Below are 19,119 nucleotides of genomic sequence, written 5' to 3'. Positions count from 1 at the left end.
CGCGCTTCTGACTGTACCCAGTGCATGTATAAACGAAACAAACGAACAAACAAATAAATAAATAAAACATGCCTCTATAAAAGAAAAAAAAAATTAAAAAAAAAAAAAAGGAATGAAAACACCTGGAAACAAAGGAGTGTGGCATCCAAAGAAACCTACAACTTAAGGGTAAAAATGAAAACTTGGGCTTCCCTGGTGGCCTAGGGATTAAGTGTCAGCACTATCTATCACCACTGCAGCCTGAGTTCTGTGGCCTGAATTCCAAGCCAGCCAGTTCGCTAATTCACATATGGTGCAGCAGACCTCTCCTGTCTAGCCCACTGCTCCCCTCAGCAGTGTGTTTCAGTAAATCCACCTGTTCTGCTCCCCACTGTGCCTCTGGTGAATCCTCTCACCACCTGCACCCCTGGCCAACACCCCAGTTTTTCTACGCATAATCTTTTTTTTTAAAAAATGAAAACTCTACGTACCGTGACTCACCCAGAGATGTTGCACTGTTTTAAAACAGAGAAAGAGAATTCTTGGAGCAAGGTAGAGCACCATTAGAGAGGAGCAAAGAAGGAAAGTTACTCATCAGGTGCATATTTCCCACCCTGCCCCCACAACTGATTCTACAGGGCATGCCAAAGGAAAAGGTTGTACAAAGAAGCAGAGATAAGAGCCTCAGTGAAGTAGTCTTTTGTTTGAGGACACCTTCATTATATAAGTTACGTGATCACTCTGAGACTCATAGTTTTTTAAGTGTTGCTTACAGGTACGAATAGTCTCAGATATGGCTTCGGAATCTGCGGAGTGGCATTGCATGATCACAGGCATAGTACAATACTTGCAGTATGATGGGTTAAAAAAAAGAACAGTTCAAGTCGCAGGCCCAAATACATCTCGGTAAGATCTAGTCTGTGATTAGATTTTCTTAAAGTCACCCTCTCTTGGTCACTGATTTACAATAAAGTACTGGAAATAGCAATAAAAATTATGCTATGGCAAACACATTTCACCTTTTAGAAAAAGAGGCATAAAATCCTCACCAACTAAGTCATCACCAACTTTTTCTTCCTTTTTAAACTTAATAAAGCTAACAAGCTCTTTTAACAAACAACTTGGGGGCCTGCCTGGTGGCGCAGCAGTTGAGCGCTGGGTTGCAAAGCTGCCCCCAGCCTCTGCTGTGCCGGCTCCATCCGGGGCCGCCCGCGAGGGTCCCACTTGGCGGGCATACCTCTCCTGCCGCCCGCTGCTCCCCTCAGCAGTGCACTTCGTCAGTCTGCCTGTTGTGCTCCCCACTCTGGTGAATCCTCTCACCCTCCTGCACTTCTGACTGTACCCAGTGCTTGTATAAATAAATAAATAAATCTTAAAAAAAAAAAAAAAAACACAACTTGGGGGTCCTCCCTGGTGGCACAAGGGGTTAAGTCTGAGCACTATGAATCTATCACAGCCACTGAGTTTGCTCCGCAGCCAGGGAGCTGACCCACAGGGCCCAGGGAGCTGACCCACAGGGCCCAGCAGACCTCTCCTGACTCGCCCGCTGCTCCCCTCAGCAGTGTATTCAGTCAGCCTGCCTTTTCTGCTCCTGGCTCTGTCTCTGGTGAATCCTCCCACCTGTCTGCACCTCTGATCCAAACCCCAGCTCTTGTATGCATAAACAAATCTTTAAAAAAAATAACTTGCACCCTGTGAATTTACAGCCAATCATCCGAGTTTCAACATGTATGATAATGACAAGGAAAAATATTATAAAGTATCTTTCTTGAGAAATAACTTCTCAAGTAACATACATTTATACCTGTTAGCAAAACCTTCTGCTGCAAACCACATAAATCTAATTTCTAACAAAGTAGTAACTATAGTCTGATATGAAAATGATCTCAGGTAACTGCAGGAAAAAAAACTAACAGAATTTTCTCCACCGCTCAATTTATTTCCCTCCAGTTACACGTGCATGGCAAAGGCGCCAGTCTAGTACACAGAGCAATGTTTCATCTCCTTCATAAAACTGTTTCTGCTGAGCTTATTAAAAGCAAGTCAAATGGAAAGGCTGCCCCGCTCCAGATTCCATGATCGACCCTCACAAACTGCTATTTTAAACGCCCCCGACCACTGCGGATTCCCAGGAGAACAGCGCGGCGGGCGGGCGCCGACCCCGGCCTTCCCCAATCACGCTCGAGCCCGAAAAGTAGAGCGACCCGGAGCGCCCGGGGAAGGCAGCCCACACCCGGCGCGGCGGGCGGGCCCCGACTCCCCCGCGCCGGGCCCGGCGCCCCGAGAGGGAGGCGCCCCGCGCCGCGTCCCGCTACGGGAGGGTCTGCGGGGTCCAGCGCGTCTCCCGCCAGTTTCGCCGGCGATGGTGTCAGCGCCCCGGGGGTGAGGCTTGGCGAGGCCCGCGTTCCGGTGCCCCTGGGCGCGGGGTACCAGGGACTCGGGGTCTCGGGGCGCGGCGTCCCGGGGCACGGGATCCCGGGTCTCGGGGCGCGGGGTCTCGGGCGCGGGATCCCGGGATCCCGGGGTCTCGGGCGCGGGGTCCGGGGTCTCTGGGCGCGGGTCTCGGGGTCTCGAGGCGCGGGGTCCCGCGGGGTCTCGAGGCGCGGAGTCCCGGGGTCTCGGAGCGCGGCTGGGCGCGTCCTGGCCCCGCGGGGCGGGCGGCGCGCAGGGGCTCGGGCACCTGCGAGAGGGGCGCGGCGGCGCGCGGGACCGCAGGCAGAAGGGAGCTCAAGGTGACCGGGCCACGGAGCCGCTCGCACCCCAGACCGCCCGTCCGGACCCCACCTCACCCGGGAGCACCTGTCACCGCGCGGCCGCGGCACACGCTCCGCTCGCGCCTGCCCGCCCGGCCCGCCGGCTCCTGCGCTCCGCGCCGCGACGCCGCCGAGGCGGGTGGGGCGGCGGCTGCGCCAGTGAGCGGCCGACACGCGCCTCTCCCGCTCCGCTCGGGGCCCGGCACAGCGAGGCCCCGGCGCGCCGCCGCACTTCCGCTTCCTGGTGGCGCGCTCGGAGGACTTCCGGCCACCGAGTGGGCAGCACGGCCCAGAGCGACCCCGGCGCCATCTTGTGTCCGCGGCGGCCCTTTTGCCGTCGCCGCGGCTGTGGGGCCCGCGGGTCCCGGCGGGCTGGGCCGGCGCGGGGCGCGCCGCTGAGCCCGGAGGCTTCCCAGGCGGTGACGCCGGCGAGGGCCCCAGCCTGTGGCCGCTGAACTCGGTCGCTTCCCACGGGTTCCTTCGGTAATCTGAAGCCCCTGCCCGCCAGGGAGGCCCCTTCAAAAGTTCGTTTAAAGTGTCGAACTGGGGCCTCCCCGGGGCGCCAGGGCGCTCACCGCGAAGCCAGCCGCAGCTCTGCAGCGCGGGCTCGAGCCCCGGCCAGGGCGCTACCCCGTGGCGCCGCAGACCTCTCCTGTCTCATAAATAAATAAATCTTCAAAAATAAAAAATAAAAATTTTCATATGTGTCAACACATAATGCAAACATAAGGTACAAAAAAAATAAAGCGTGAAACTGACTTGATTATATGACACAAGCCTCCTTTCCCCCTGAGAAGGCGAGAACAAGGACTAAAAAGTTCTTTCTAAATTTAAGGGCTGCATATGTTTGTGCTGTGCTTTAGAACTTCGTAGCTGACGATGGGATTTTCGCTGAAAAAAAGGAGTTAAAATTTTAAGGAATGAATGAAAGCATTTTAAGATCCATTTCTTAAGGGAGTTTTTGTGTTATCTTTTCATTGTGTTTTTTGTTCGTTTTAATCACGTCAAGAGATGCATTAATACAAAGGATTTGGTTTTAACTCACCACATCACAGCTTTTTTTTACTTTTTTGTTTCTTTGTTTTACTTGTTCTTCATGATACATGAACACCATTGTTTGCTTGCTCACAACATACAACTGATAGTGCACAGCTTACAAGAAAAGTTGCCTTTCTCTCTAAACCTCTCTATGAAAATGCAGTGGTATTCATTTTAACAAAACTAGGTTTTGGATGTTTTTAACTTTGTATTTTCAAATAATTACAAATTCACAATAAGTTGGAGAGAGAGTACGGAGAGATCCCATGGGCCAGTCACCAGGCTGAAAATAACTATAGTACAATATCAAAACCACAAAATTGGCGTTGGCACAATGTATATGTAATGTTCTGACAGTTTATCACATGTATAGATTTGTGTAACTGTTATAGGACAGGGAGAGGGTCAGCCCAAACCCTGCAAACCTGCCTATTCTACATGGGTTCTGCCATCCGCCGCATCAACACAAAACATAGGAGACTTTAATGGGAAGGAACTTTAATAAAACTAGGAAACAATACAGGAAAGGCAAAGAGTCTAGTTTCTAAATGAAGCATCCAGAGTTACCCGTCCCCTCGTGGGTAAAAGTCCATCCAAATGGGATTGGCCCAGAACAAGGCCCCAAAGCCTGCCACAAGTCTAAAGCATCTTCCTGTGGGGACCCACAGAAAAGGGTCACAAACAACCGGACAAGCCCGGAAGGAAAAGAGCAAAATCAACATCAAGATAAAAACTGCCATTGTCACCTCCCCACAGGTCTCACCCACATCTGTGTCACCCAGTCCACGACCAAAAGACAAGCGCAGTTTCTTTACGTGTCTCTAGGATCCATGCGTCTCCTCCAGGTCTCCTGGCTCCATCCTGCTTCCTTCCTTCCTCAGTCTCTTCTCCAGCTTCCCCTCTTCCTGCTCAGCTCCACCCTTCCTTGGGTGGGGCAGGGAACCTGGAACCTCCCCCTTTCCTGGGGACCACCCTGTTACAATCCCCCCTTTTAATTTTTATTCCACCATATCTATGGTGGCACAGATGTCATGGTGTAATCATAGGAGACAGTCTTTTTTTCAGGGTCACAATGTGTGTAAGAGAAGCAACAATTAGTCAGCAGCATTGTCCATGAATGTCCAGTATGACAGTTTCATTACTTAAAAATAATCCATTATCCAAGCCAAAAGAAAAAAAAAAATTGGAGCATTGGCTAAAACAAGATAGCAAATATATCAAAATCACAGGGAAAAAATGTCAAAATGGTTCAACTTATGCAAAAACGAATTTTCTCAACCTTGATCCCAAACTTTAACAGCACAGTAAAAGTTTGCAAATTAAATCTACTTTTAAACCATTTTTCTATTTTTGCATAAAATCACAGGGCAGAAATAACTAACAGCAATTTTTTAGCTGGCTTTGTTGAAATACTCCATACAGGATCAGAGCGAACCGGTGGCATCCAGTCGATGCAGGCTTCAGGTATAAAGTTGGTCTCATCAGACTCCACCTGGGCTTTCCTCTTCTCGAGGGTACCAGGGCATTTTCGTTGGCCGGGTTGTCCAGTCCTGCCAATGGAGGCAAGCTTCCTCACCTTCTTTGGAGGTCTCTGGAACCCTACAAACAAGGCAAACAGGTTCTCCTCTTCTTGGTTCAGCTCTTTTTCAACTTTCCGGAAGAACTCCACACAAAGCCACACAATCAAACTCGCGTCCAATTTTCGTTAAAACAGACAAAATCCCTATGGAAGTTATGCAAAAACAGACTCTGAAATAAGTAGCAAAAATTACTACCACTATTTGTATGCTGTGTTGGTATCAAGGGGAGAGAAAATGTGACAAGTTAGCTTTGCTGGAAAAAAATTACAACCTTTCTGCAGATCCTGGTTAGTCAAAACAAAACAAAACAAAACAAAAATTTCGTGGATTCAGGACAGAATGCATAAAAAATTTCCAGTATTATGTCAAAGAAACCTTAGTAAATGTCAGGTGTATTTCCAGGTCCATTCAGTCCTTTGTAGGAAAGTTTTTTACTCTCAACAGTTCCATCAATAGGAATCTGTTGAGACCTTTTCTCCATATATTTCCGGAAACAATTTCTGTAGGTGTGAAACAATTGAATTATACAATATTACGAGGTGACAATCACCATTGACAATTTACATACATACCAGATACTACTGTTAACATATTGGACATACCAAAGTTTTTTACCATTTTCCCAAGTGACAATGCTTCCCTTCCAGTTTTACCTCATTAGGTAAAAGCCAAATAAAACAAATTCATCTAGTGCCTTCCCAGGAGGAAAGGGAGAAACTTCGTGGAGTGTCTCAGGAGCTCTACTGAGGTTCCACAAAATTTCCTTGCATCAGTCAAATGACAGGCTACCAAATTTGTACTTGAATTTAGATTTCTGGGAAGCTTTGCCATAAATATCAGAAAATTAACAGAAACAACAATATTTAATGTCTATGAAGGCACCGGCTTAGTTCAGTAGCACAATGTTGACAATCAAACCATAACCTTTATTTTTCTCATGACTGGAGACTTTTTTTTTTTTCAACTTCTATGGGCACCATGTATACCAATTTGTCAATCACTGGAGGTCAAGACAGTTAGACACAAGGACATACAGACATACAACATATAGACAAAGACAGTTTTTTTTTTTTTAGTTATGCCATGTAGAATATGTTATGTAACTGCAGTTTTACTCCATAGGCTCAGAAAAAAAAATATCAAAGTCCAAAAAAAAATGTGGAGTGTTGCTGGCAGAAAAATTTCCAGTTGTCATCCTGCAAACCTAAGACTTTGGAAATAGGAAGGAAAAGTTTTATTAATCACAGGAGTTACATGACCTTGTTTATCATCCTAGGGTTTTCAGTGTTGAAGACTTTTTGTTAGAAGTCAATCCTGGGGTATTCTGTACAGCAACTGAAAGAATAAAAGTTAACTTTCAAGCAAAGGAAGGCATCTCTTGTTAGCCACCAAGCAGGCACTCCTTGGGTTTCCTGGAATAGAACCCGAAAAAGCAAAATCAAAATTCAGTAATTAACTTTCAATTAAAAGGAATCATCTCCTTACTTCTGTTAGCCACTCTGGGACAGAAGCTGAAAGAGCAGATTAAACATCTAAGCACAGATTTACACCTCCCCACACTAGGGAGGGACAACAACAACACAGGTTATGAAAACCTGGTATAGTGTACATGATGCACCCTAAGAGTGCTTTCCACAAACAGACCTTCCGAAGTAGGAAGCAGAAACTTAGAATCTTGTCTTACACCAGCAATTGAACAATCCAGTATTCAAAAATGGCAAACATGCCCAAAAACAATTGTGTAGACAAAATTCACAGTAGCAAATCCTTTCAGACTCAGACAAAATCTTGTTAATTTTTCTGATCCAGACTTTGCAAAAATTCAAGTTATTTCCAAGATCCATCAAGGATACCAGCGATTTAAAAAGTTACTGCTTAAAGGCTACTCTTTCCTTAACACCCAGGCATCATTTGCTAATTAAAAACACCACCACTCCACAGTGTGGCTTGCAAAACCGGTCAGACACAGGCAGGAAGTAGTCAAAGACAAAGCACAATACCACTGAAGAACCATTATTGCCTTTAGAAATGCTAATGAGACAGCAGAGATTACAAAAAGAAAGAAAAAAAGTTCCAAGTGGCCTCAGACGCCATCTTTGATCTGGCCACAAGGTCCAATGTACTGCCTAATCTTTTGAGTAAAACTGGCACAGAACATTTCCAACAAAATCAAAATCTCTTAGCAGTCACTACAAACAAAGTACACACAAACACACAGAATCTTCACAAAGCCCAAGCCAGTTTTTCAACAGCAAATCGACATATGAAACAAACACACCGGAGAAACCAAAAATCCATTTGCGCTTATGGTAGCTCAGTGCCATAGGGAACCCCAAATTTAAAAAAATGGGGCTGACTAACCACGGATGGCTCTGTCCTAAATCACGTTGGACGCCAAATCTGTTATAGGACAGGGAGAGGGTCAGCCCAAACCTGCAAACCTGCCTATTCTACATGGGTTCTGCCATCCGCCGCATCAACACAAAACATAGGAGACTTTAATGGGAGGAACTTTAATAAAACTAGGAAACAATACAGAAAGGCAAAGAGTCTAGTTTCTAAATGAAGCATCCAGAGTTACCCGTCCCCTCGTGGGTAAAAGTCCATCCAAATGGATTGGCCCAGAACAAGCCCCAAAGCTGCCACAAGTCTAAAGCATCTTCCTGTGGGACCCACAGAAAAGGGTCACAAACAACCGGACAAGCCCGGAAGGAAAAGAGCAAAATCAACATCAAGATAAACAACTGCCATGTCACCTCCCCACAGGTCTCACCCACATCTGTGTCACCCAGTCCACGACCAAAAGACAGCGCAGTTTCTTTACGTGTCTCTAGGATCCATGCGTCTCCTCCAGGTCTCCTGGCTCCATCCTGCTTCCTTCCTTCCTCAGTCTCTTCTCCAGCTTCCCTCTTCCTGCTCAGCCCACCCTTCCTTGGGTGGGGCAGGGAACCTGGAACCTCCCCCTTTCCTGGGGACCACCCTGTTACATAACCACCACCACAATCAAGATGCAAACCAATCCCAAGCCCACAAAGATCTCTGTTGAGTTAGAGGGAGGGAGGGACAAATAGGTGTGGCGGGTAGGATTTTTAGGGCAGTGAAATTGTTCTCTAAGATATTCTAGCAGGTGCATGTGGTTGTACACTTGCCGAATCCTCACACAACCCTATACAAATGATGGACTTTGGGGAATAATGATAAATTAATATATGTTCACCAACTGTGGCAAACTCATAACTGGTGGGGATGTTAATAGTGAGAGAGGCTTAGGGTCTGTGTGGGTGTGAAGGGGTAGGGGTTAAGGTTTTATTGGAACTCTTTTCTGCTCAATTTTGCTATTAATCTAAAACTGCTTTTTTTTAAAGTATATGTAAAGGGGGGATTATAAATGTTAAAGATAAAAAGAGTGTAAGAGCTAACCTAATTTTTTATATTCATGTAAATCAGGGACAATAAGACTCAGACTTTTTAAAATAAATAAGAGTTTTACGAAATAATTAAGCAAGTGGGTCTTTTTTCCCTTAAAATTTTGCCTTGGTAAAAAGTCTTGTAACAAAAAAAAAGGTCCAAAACCCAGATTGTTTGATTCTGAGATGAGGTTTATTCATCTGTAGCAACAGCATTTTAATGAAACAATCAAAACGGTGTTTAGAATACAGTAGCCAGTAAGTCCCACAGCTCATGCTGTGACCTAACACTCATAAACGTATCTACAAAACTGAAAAAAAATGTTTCATGAAACATAATTTACACTAGCACATTTGATCATGTAAGTTCATATCAACTATTATTCTATCCATATTGTAGGGTAATTTGAAAGTTATCAGGGTTTTTCACCCCTTCCTGCCGCTAGTGTGGATGCCCGAGGCCAAGAGGAAGATGCGCAGGCACAGGGCGCCTGAAATGGTGGACACCTGAGGCCATAGAGCACAGGGCTCGCACATGTGTGAATGCTCATGCCTGTGCCTAGAGGAGGGGGGATAAGGGCAGCACGGCAGCAGCACGGCAGGAGGAGCACTCTGAGGCAAGCCCACGAGAAGACACAAGTCTGAAAACAGCAGAGGCGACAGAAAGAGGGCAAAGATGCGTGGGGGTGGGAGACAGGAAGGTCTGCCCCGCCCATGTCTGCCTCCTTGCATGCCAGCCTCCCTGCTTGTTGTGCCTTTGTACCTGCCTCCCCAAGAGAGCGGTGAAGTCTGTAAAATCTATCCAGGGCTCTCGTTTCCATCTGCAGAATTGACAGTGAATCTGCCCTGTGTATGCTTGCACAACATACATGTGTGTGTGTGTATATATATATATATATATATATATATATATATACAGTGTATTTCAGTCAGTCTGCCTGTTCTGTTCCCTGCTCTGTCTCTGGTGAATCCTCTCACCCTTCCGCTCATCTAGCCTGTACCCGTTCTTGTATAAATAAATATTTTAAAAAAATTTTGAAACACTGTAATTAATATATATCCTTTGCACTGTCTCATTCTCTAACTTGTAACAATTGGTGTCAACATTTTCTCAGTACTGGTGTTATAGGACAGGGAGAGGGGCAGCCCAAGCCCCGCAAACCTGCCTATTCTAAATGGGTTCTGTCATCCGCCGCATCAACACAAAACATAGGAGACTTTAATGGGAAGGAACTTTAATAAAACTAGAAAACAATACAGGTAAGGCAAAGAGTCTAGTTTCTAAATCAAGCACCCAAAGTTACCCGTCCCCTCGTGGGGACACATCTGTGTCACCCAGTCCACGACCAAAAGACAAGCGCAGTTTCTTTACGTGTCTCTAGGCTCCATGTGCCTCCTCCAGGTCTCCTGGCTCCATCCTGCTTCCTTCCTTAGTCTCTTCTCCAGCTTCTCCTCTTCCTGCTCAGCTCCACCCTCCCTTGGGTGGGGCAGGGAACCTCCCCTTTTCCTGGGGACCACCCTGTTACACTGGCAGTTTTAGAGTAAGGATAAGTAAAATGTACTGATATCTTCTGTTCTTTTTTTTTTTAACACAATAAAACAAAACTACCAAGTAACAATCAATAGGTAAATGTATGTGTATTATCTATAGTTTTATCTTTATGGCATCTTTTTTTTTAACCAACCTTACTGGAAAGAATTTCTTCATGTCCCTCAAGTTACTCTTTTTTAAAGTTTGTACATTTCTCCCACCACCAAACTTGTATGCCCTTTTCCCTTTTCCTGCCCCCTCCTTCCTAATTCAGAGCTCTCATGATGTTTATTAATGTCCACTAGTTTTTATAAATATTTTATCAAATTGCTATGTAAATATCCAGTATTTATCATTCTGACTAGCTCTCCTATGCCTAATTCTCTTGAACTCCCTCCATTTAGTTAAAAACAGCTGAATTTCATCTTTCCTTATAATGATATTGCACAGTAAGGATATGTTATTGACCTCTCCATGGTTGTTTTGCTTATTGCCCAGAAAAACCAAAGATTGATCCACAAGGAATTTTCATGAAGGAAGTTTTATTCCAGGTAGCCCTACCATAGGGCACATGCGGAGTTAACTCGGGAAAAAGCAGTCTCCCAGAGCCATCATTGAAGAGGGCAGATAAAGACGAAGACAGAAGGGTTTCTTGTACAAGCTCAAGGAGGCATCAGCTGGTTTAGTCAACTGACAGCTGTAGACGTTTTCCTTCTGAAAGGCTTTGTTGTTCTTTAACGGGGTTGTAACTACTCCTAGATGGTTTCTGAGGCACAGGTGTTGTTAATTACCTCAGATGGTTATAATTTCCCACCTTTCACTTTTTGGAGTATTTTAGTCCTAAAATTCAAGGGGAAATTGGGTTATCATTCTCTTTAGCTGCTTCCTGCTGAAAAGGGGCAACAGCCACCTGCATATCAAGTAAAATATGTGAAATATTGGACGTATAGCTGTAAAGGCCAGGAATGGCCACTGAGGTTTTCAGATCTAGCAGACCGGGTAAAGGAGGAGTCAGAGTCCTTAGTGGCTTTGCAGGTTTTTTATTGGGGTTCACCAGGCTTATGGCAGGCAGGGGTGCTGGGGGGGCCAGGAGGCTGGCAGTCCTCCCAGCCCCCAGCAAGCCTTCACTCTATCTGGGCTCTCCAGCCTTCTCTCAGCTTCTCTTCGGCTTCTCTTTCGGCTGCTGCTGCTGGCGTCCCTGTGACGCCACCCTTAAAAGCCCAGTCTTAGCCCAGGTGTACCCACTTCAGGTGCCCTCCATCAGGCATGCATTCAGGATCACAGGGTTCCCTCATCTATCCTGATGGCAGGAGGGCAGAAAAGCCTGATATTTTTCCTTACCCTACAGTCCACCCCCTCAGGGTTTTCTGCCATATAGTCTTCATATATACAATTTAGCAAACATAAACAATGCAGCCATGGCCCACAAAAGCAAATACATCACAATATAACAACAAAATACAACAGAACACAAATAAGTCCAAGCAGGGCCCCAACCTAGTGCAAAAGACAATTATTGGTACCAGCAGATGAGCCACCAAATCTGCTGCCAAAGGCACTGCTCATACGAGGAAGGGGAATCACTCACGGCATCTACTATATCACACCAGGAGCCGTCAGGCTTCCTGGTCTTCTCTGACTGTAGTCTCAGCTACAAGCCACACACAGCATCCACCCCCAGGATGCATTTGCTCTGGGATTGGTGATTCTATACTGTTGGGGGTAATCGCCAACCCTCAGGGTTTCTGTCTGCAGTCGCTCCAACACTCGGCCTTCATAGCCACCCATGCGACTCGCAGACCCCTGCACTCAGGCCAACCCACTGCACAAGCACCTGGGTCGGGGATCCAAACTCTACATGCGGCTTGGGCTCCACCCCAAGCCACGTTCCCCACCCGTCCCCCAAGGACAGGTTCCTCAGCTCCTCACCCTCACTCAGGAATGAGCAGGGCATCCCCCACAGGTGATTTTACGAGACTCACAGTTCTTCAGCATACTCAGGCTGCTTAACAGCCGCTCAGGGCTTCTCAACTTAGCATCAGCACCAGCTTTGCCTTCTCAGTTGGCTTTTCTCCTCCACCTGGCTGCTGGGCATGCACAGGCTGCTTTTGGCCATCAAGGCCCACTGGCCACCCCCAGATTCTCAAAAAAAAAACATAACCTGCCAAGGTCCTCCGCCTTCTGGCGGGATTGTCAGTCCAAGTTTATCAGTCCATGTCCATCAGTTGAAGTCCATTGGCCTCTCCCTGCATCAGCACCAGCGAGCGCTGAATCGTGGTCCTCTCCTCCCCGGCGATTCTGCTGCCTCAGGGGTCATTGGCCGGTCCTTTTGGGTGTCATTGGCTGGTTCTCTTGGGCGTCTCCTTCACGCCAGGTCTTGTCCAGTAGCTCGTGGACGTATCCATCTTCTGTATCGCCATGGCGCCTCCAGCGTCGTCACAGGCAGTCTTTTGATCCTTAGTCCCTCCAGGTCTTCGGAGGGCTCCGATACCCATCTACATGGATCTTGCCGACTTCCGCCAATTGTAGGGGCAGGACTGGACCACTGAGCAGGTTTCCTGATCCCATGCAGACCGGGTAAAGGAGGAGTCAGAGTCCTCAGTGGCTTTTTTGCAGGTCTTTTATTGGGGTTCACCAAGCATATGGCAGGCAGGGGTGCTGGCTGGGGGGCTGGGAGGCTGGCAGGCCTCCAGCAAGTCTTCACTCTATCTGGACTCTCTGGCGTTCGTTCTGCTGCTTCTCGGCTTCTCTTTCGGCTTCTGCTTCGGCTTCTACTGCTGCTGCTGGTGTCCCCGTGACACCGCCCTTAAAAACAGTCTTAGCTCAGCTGAATCCCATCTACCTATGCCCACACCCTATTCCAGGTGCCCGCCATCAGGCATGCATTCAGGACAAGGATCCATCATCTATCCTGATGGCGGAAGGGCAGAAAAGCCTGATATTTTCTTTACCCTACACAGGGCTTCCCAAACTTAGCATCAGCACCAGCTTTTGCCTTCTCAGTTGGCTTTTCTCCTCTGCCTAGATGCTGGGCATACACAGGCTGCTTTTGGCCATCAAGGCCCACTGGCCACCCCCAGATTCCCCAAAAAACATAACCTGCCAAGGTCCTCCGCCTTATGGTGGAATTGTCAGCCCATCAGTCCAAGTCTATTAGGCCTCTCCTTGCATCAGCACTGGTGAGCTCCAAATCATGGTCCTCTCTATGCTGATGATTCTTGCTGCCTCAGGGGTCGTTGGCTGGTCCTCTCGGGTGTCTCCTCCTCCAGGCATGGTCTTGTCCTATAGATCCTGGACCTTGTCCATCTCCTGGGTCGCCATGACGCCTCCAGCGTCGTCATAGGCAGTCTTTTACTCCTTAGTCCCTCCAGGTCTTTGGAGGGCTCCATACCCATCTGCATGGATCATCTTGCCAACTTACGCCAATTGTAAAGGCCAGGAATGGCCGCTGAGCAGGTTTGCAGATCCACCAGACCAGGTAAAGGAGGAGTCAAGGGTCCTTAGTGGCTTTGCAGGTTTTTTATTAGGGTTCACCAGGCATATGGCAGGCAGGAGTGCTGGGGGGCCGGGAGGCTGGCAGTCCTCCCAGCCCCCAGCAAGTCTTCACTCTATCTGGGCTCTCTGGCCTTCTCTCGGCTTCTCTTCGGCTTCTCTTTCGGCTGCTGCTGCTGGCATCCCTGTGACGCTGCCCTTAAAAACCCAGTCTTAGCCCAGGTGTACCCACTTCAGGTGCCCGCCATCAGGCATGCATTCAGGATCACAGGGTTCCCTCATCTATCCTGATGGTGGGAGGGCAGAAAAGCCTGATATTTTTCCTTGCCCTACAATAGCCTAATATGTAGACATCATATTCATATCCTTATTTTGAAATAGTTCAGATCAATTAAACAGTGTGTCCAATTCCTGGAGGTAGTTCTTTGGTACGTGCAAACACTAATAGGAGGCATTTCCATGGAAACAAATGAAAAGCGAAAAAATTGAAGGTCAAAGTGTAACCCGTGGCTGAAGCCAAAGACTGTTACAGGTGGTGCCCCCTGGAGGGGGGTGCTGGTGAGGATAGATAGCCCCAGGGAAAATGCTAAAAAGTATTTGTAGGGTAGAGAAAATATCAGCCTTTTCTGCCCTTCCGCCATCAGGATAGATGATGGATCCTTGTCCTGAATGCATGCCTGATGGTGGGCACCTGGAATAGGGTGTGGGCATAAGTAGATGGGATTCAGCTGAGCTAAGACTGTGCTTTTAAGGGCGGCATCACGGGACGCCACCAGCAGCAGCAGCGGGAGCAACAGTAGAAGCCGAGGCAGAAGCTGAAGGAGCAGCAGTAGAAGCAGCAGAACGAACGCTAGAGCACCCGGATAGAGTGAGGATTTGCTGGGGGCTGGGAGGACTGCCAGCCTCCTGGCCCCCAGCACCCCTGCCTGCCATATGCCTGGTGAACCCCAATAAAAAACCTGCAAAATCACTGAGGACTCTGACTCCTCCTTTACCCTGTCTGCATGGGATCAGAAAACCTGCACTGTGGTCCAGTCCTGCCTTTACAGTATTGCATGTGGGGGGGGGGAATGGAGAAGAAATATAAGGGACTGCAGAAGGGGGCACAGATTGATTCAGTCTTCAAGATTCAAGGCTATTTTGGATCTTCAGCATTTGGGGTCAGTGGATTCAGACCCTTACTGCACTGATCTTCCAGAAGGCTACTGTGGGCCTGTTCAGCAGGAAGGGATGGAGCAGATTCTCTATGACCCAAGCAAACAGGTCAAAGGAGGGAGTCCTGGAGCCCTCGGTGGCTTTTATTGAGTTTACCAGGTACATGGCAGGCAGGGGTGCCAGGGGTGGAGGCTGGCAGGCCACCCAGCCCCAACAAATCTTCACTCTTCCTGAGCTCTCTCGCGTTCTCGCTCTGCTCTCTCATTCTGCTACTCTTTCTCTTTCGGTTCTCTTCCTTCTGGCGTCCTCGTGACACCACCCTTTTTTTTTTTTAGAAATTTCTTTCTTTTTTTTTTTTTTTTAAGATTTATTTATTTATTTATACAAGCACTGGGTACAGTCAGAAGCACGGGAGGGTGAGAGAATTCACCAGAGCCAGAGCGGGGAGCAGAGCAGGCAGAAGGACTGAAGTACACTGCTGAGGGGAGCAGCGGGCGGCAGGAGAGGTCTGCGCGCCATGTGGGACCCTCCTCTGGTGGCCGGTGAGCAGCCGGGGATTGAACCGGCGCTGCAGAGGCTGCGGGCAGCTTCGCAACCCAGCGCTCAACCGCTGCGCCACCGGGGAGGCCCGTGACACCACCCTTATAAACCAGTCTCAGCCCAGGTGAATCCACCTATGTATGCCTACGCCCCACTCCAGGTGCTGGCCATCAGGCATGCATTCTGATAATCACTTACCTTACAGGGCCTCTGGATGTGGAGGCCTCTAGCAGCCAACCTCAGAGAGGAAAAGTTCGGAGGCTTTGAAAATAGCCAAGCAACTGAAACTGTTTCTGGTTTTGCTGCTGTTACAGCCTGGCAGAGAAGGCGAAGACCTGGAGCCAGGCGCCTTGCTGAGCTGCATGAGTGTGGCCATTTGTAGGGTCATTCAGCTGCTGCAGCTGCTATCTTGAGTGTCGCTTCACTGGTGCTGCGCTGGAGCATCCCAGAAGCTCCAGGAGCATGTCCTGTTGTGTCTTCTGCTGTCCTTGTGAGTTGGAGCCTGGCCTGTAGTCTGGCTGCCACATGCTCCAGGTCAGGAGAGGTAGGAAGATGCCATTTTGGGCACATGGCCTATTCTTCAGGAGAGGAGCCCTGCGTCCTCAGTGGTGGGAAGACACCATTTTAGTTGCTTTTGTTTAGGACTGAAAAACACTGAACACTGCTGCTGGTGAGGTAAATGGCCATTTTTGGCCTCTGGGTTGAAGTAATTTCAGATGGAGTTAAGAGTAGACAGGTGTTTCCTGTTTGCAGTTTGATACCATCGGGTATTTAGGGAAAGAGCAACAGTCACTTATAGTCACAGCCAGATATCTGGTGGTCTCTGAAGTTAACAGTTTCTTTTTTTTTCCAGTTAGCATGGTTTCACAAAAAGACACTTTTAATTTTCAATTCAATCCAAGCCAAAAAGATTGGGAGTAAAACTATAAATGTTAGTATGGAAAGCTATAGTCAGGTGTTACAAAAAGTCAGGCTACAGTGCAGTACACATATAAAAAGTAACCAAAAGGATTGGAATTTGAAGTCCATAAAAAGATTTCTTCATCTTCACTCCATTCTACCAAATGATCATAGTGAAGCTCATTTGCAAATTAGGTCTAGTTTCAATAAATTTCACCAATTATTGGGGTTTTTTACAAAAGCAAAATAATACTAAAGTATAACCATATACTTTTGAAAATCTTGCTGCTACTTTTAATAAGGAGTCTTAGGACTTGGCATCATACTAATGTCTCACCATCAAACACTGCCTGCAAAACCTGTGTCTTTATGTAAGTTCCACTACTCTCAGGGTATCCAAAATTTTCTGGGGCTTCTGAGCCTGCCCAGGAGTGAGCTTCCTTATCCTTTTCCTGGTAGACCTGGAATCCTGATAGTAAGGCATTTAGCCTGTCATCTCTTTGAAGACTCTAAGAGATGAATTCCTAAAAACAATCTGGTCTTAAATTTGACATTCTAATCAAAGCCATAAAAATACAACCATGTTTCCAATTCTATTATGAGAAAAATATATTCTTTTTAAATTTATGTAAATAAACACTTTGCATTGACAAATAAGAATATTTAATGAAGGTTTTCACATTTTTGCAGTGTCAGAAAAAAAGGCAAATGTTTCAGTTCTGCTCAAAAACAGATGCAATTTACAAAAGGTCCTAATCAGGTTTTTTTTAAGTCTTATTTCTGGAGACACAAAACAAAAACAGTAATATTTCAAGGAAAAAAAGTTAATTCTATTACTTCTCCACAGCTCATTTAGAAAATCTCAGTCTCTTGTAGCAATATTTATGTCCAGTTTTTCCATAAACACTGTAATTTTTCATTTTCATTTCCATGACAAACCTGTATTTCTAGAGTATTTGTCATAGCCCTTTTCTGCAAATTACTCAATACAAAATAAGTTCTGTAAATGTGTTGAGCTTCAGCAACAAGCTTGCCCTGTTATTGATGGGGGAAGATGAGAAAACAAGTCATGAAGCCCATATGTGGGGCCAGGCACAAGACTTTATTACAGCAACAGGAGACACATGGGTAGTAACAGTGGCAATGTCCAGTAGCAACAGCACCCCCCTCAATTGCCCCCCGCGGGCTATAGCCCCCAACTCTCCCTCCCCCGCCCCAGCGAGTGTCCAGTGAGTGTCCCCTCCCCCAAGAGCATTGAAAGGAACATGGAGTAAATCAGGCTCTGTTCCACCTTCCAGAGGCCTTCCAGACACCAACATCTGGGCCAAGAAGCTGATGATCACAGACTACCTCTGGGAGAATTGCACAACAAGCCCTATTAGCTTTTCTATTATTTTTAGACAAAGTCAGCATAAGGCCAAGTCTAGGCCTAGTTTACCCAAGTTTTCCGTAACACAAGTTAATTTATACATGTTTTGTGAACTGTACAGCAAGGTTACATATTTTGTACTGCTTTCCCCACATGCAGACCACATCTCAAGTTTACGTGTTATCGACTAGGCAGCCTGTGCTGGAAGGTCACAGCAAACAACACTCTGAGTAACTCTGAGAAAATTCTGTTTTCCCATGGGCCCTACAAAATGGCAAAATATTTTAAATAACTGTAATTAAAAGCTGATTTTAACACAATTGATAAAGAAGTGTGATCAATTTTGTGACATACAGTATTTTAGAAAAATCAAAATTGACAAGTGACGATCTTATATCATAACTTGTTAGACTTAAGAAGTTCATGTGATTTTTAGAATACTTTTCTTAATATTCACATACATGCTAAAAGAGTTTACTATTTCTCCTTATGACTATGCTTCCCATGAAAATTCAGTATACCTAAATTGGTCCAATTTAATATCTCTTCCCACGGGCAGCAAAACTGGCCGAGGACAGAACCCAAATAGTTTATGGGTCGCTCTCTGAGTTCTTCACCAACGCACACAATTGCAAGACTACTCAGGCTCAGAGTACAACAATAATGGGATTTATTTAACAAACCAAGGAAAACAAAGAGTTATTACCAAGACCACAAATGGCCACTTACCTCACCCAAAGCAGTGTACACTGTTTTAGGCCTTTTTTTAAAAAAGATTTATTTAGTTATGCATACAAGAGCTGGGGTGTAGGCCAGAGGTGCAGGGGGTAAGAGGACCCATCAGAGACAGAGTGGGGAGCAGAACAGGCAGATCTACTGAAATACACTGCTGAGAGGAGCAGCGGAGAGACAGGAGAGGTCTGCTGTGCCCTGTGGGTCACCTCCCTGGCCAGGGATCGAACTCATTCTGCAGTGGCTGCAGATAGCTTCATAGTGCTGACACTTAACCCCTTGCGCCACCAGGGAGGCCCCAGTGTCCACTGTTTTAAAGGCCTAAACAGAAGGATCCCAAGATGGCTTATTCCCACCACTGCGGATCTGGATTACGTGGCAGCCAGACTATAGGCTGCATGCTCACAAAGATACCAGAAGATACAACAGGAAATGTTCCTGGAGCTTCTGGGATTCCCCATTGCAGCACCTGTCAAGCGACACTCAAAACAGCAGGAACAGTGGCCGAACGACCCAACCAGCAGCCACACTCACGCAGCTCAGCAAGGCATCCAGCTCCAAATCTTTGCCTTCCCTGTCAGGTGGTAACAGCATCAAAACCGGATACAGTTTTAGTCACTCGCCTACCTGCAAAGGCTCCAAA

The 19,119-nt window shown here is 46.9% G+C and overlaps 1 protein-coding gene across 3 annotated transcripts in view; it reads right to left on the bottom strand.

Moving 5' to 3' along the window:
* Positions 1-19,119, bottom strand: part of UGGT1 (UDP-glucose glycoprotein glucosyltransferase 1) — a 149,347-nt gene that overhangs the window by 99,232 nt on the left and 30,996 nt on the right. The window contains exon 1 of one of the 3 annotated variants that reach the window (XM_037523155.1): positions 2,779-2,816. The exons of 1 other annotated variant lie outside the window; for it this stretch is intronic. The gene's annotated coding sequence lies outside the window, so the exon portion shown is untranslated. Of the gene's footprint in view, positions 1-2,768; positions 2,817-19,119 lie in introns of those variants that run through there. One more of the 3 variants, XM_037523153.2, reaches the window with a different exon arrangement.

This window comes from Talpa occidentalis, unplaced genomic scaffold, assembly GCF_014898055.3.
Source record: "Talpa occidentalis isolate TD23 unplaced genomic scaffold, MPIMG_talOcc4v2.1 talOcc4.3, whole genome shotgun sequence".
NCBI classification, from domain to species: Eukaryota; Metazoa; Chordata; class Mammalia; order Eulipotyphla; family Talpidae; genus Talpa; species Talpa occidentalis.
This window is presented reverse-complemented; position numbering and strand designations above follow the sequence as displayed.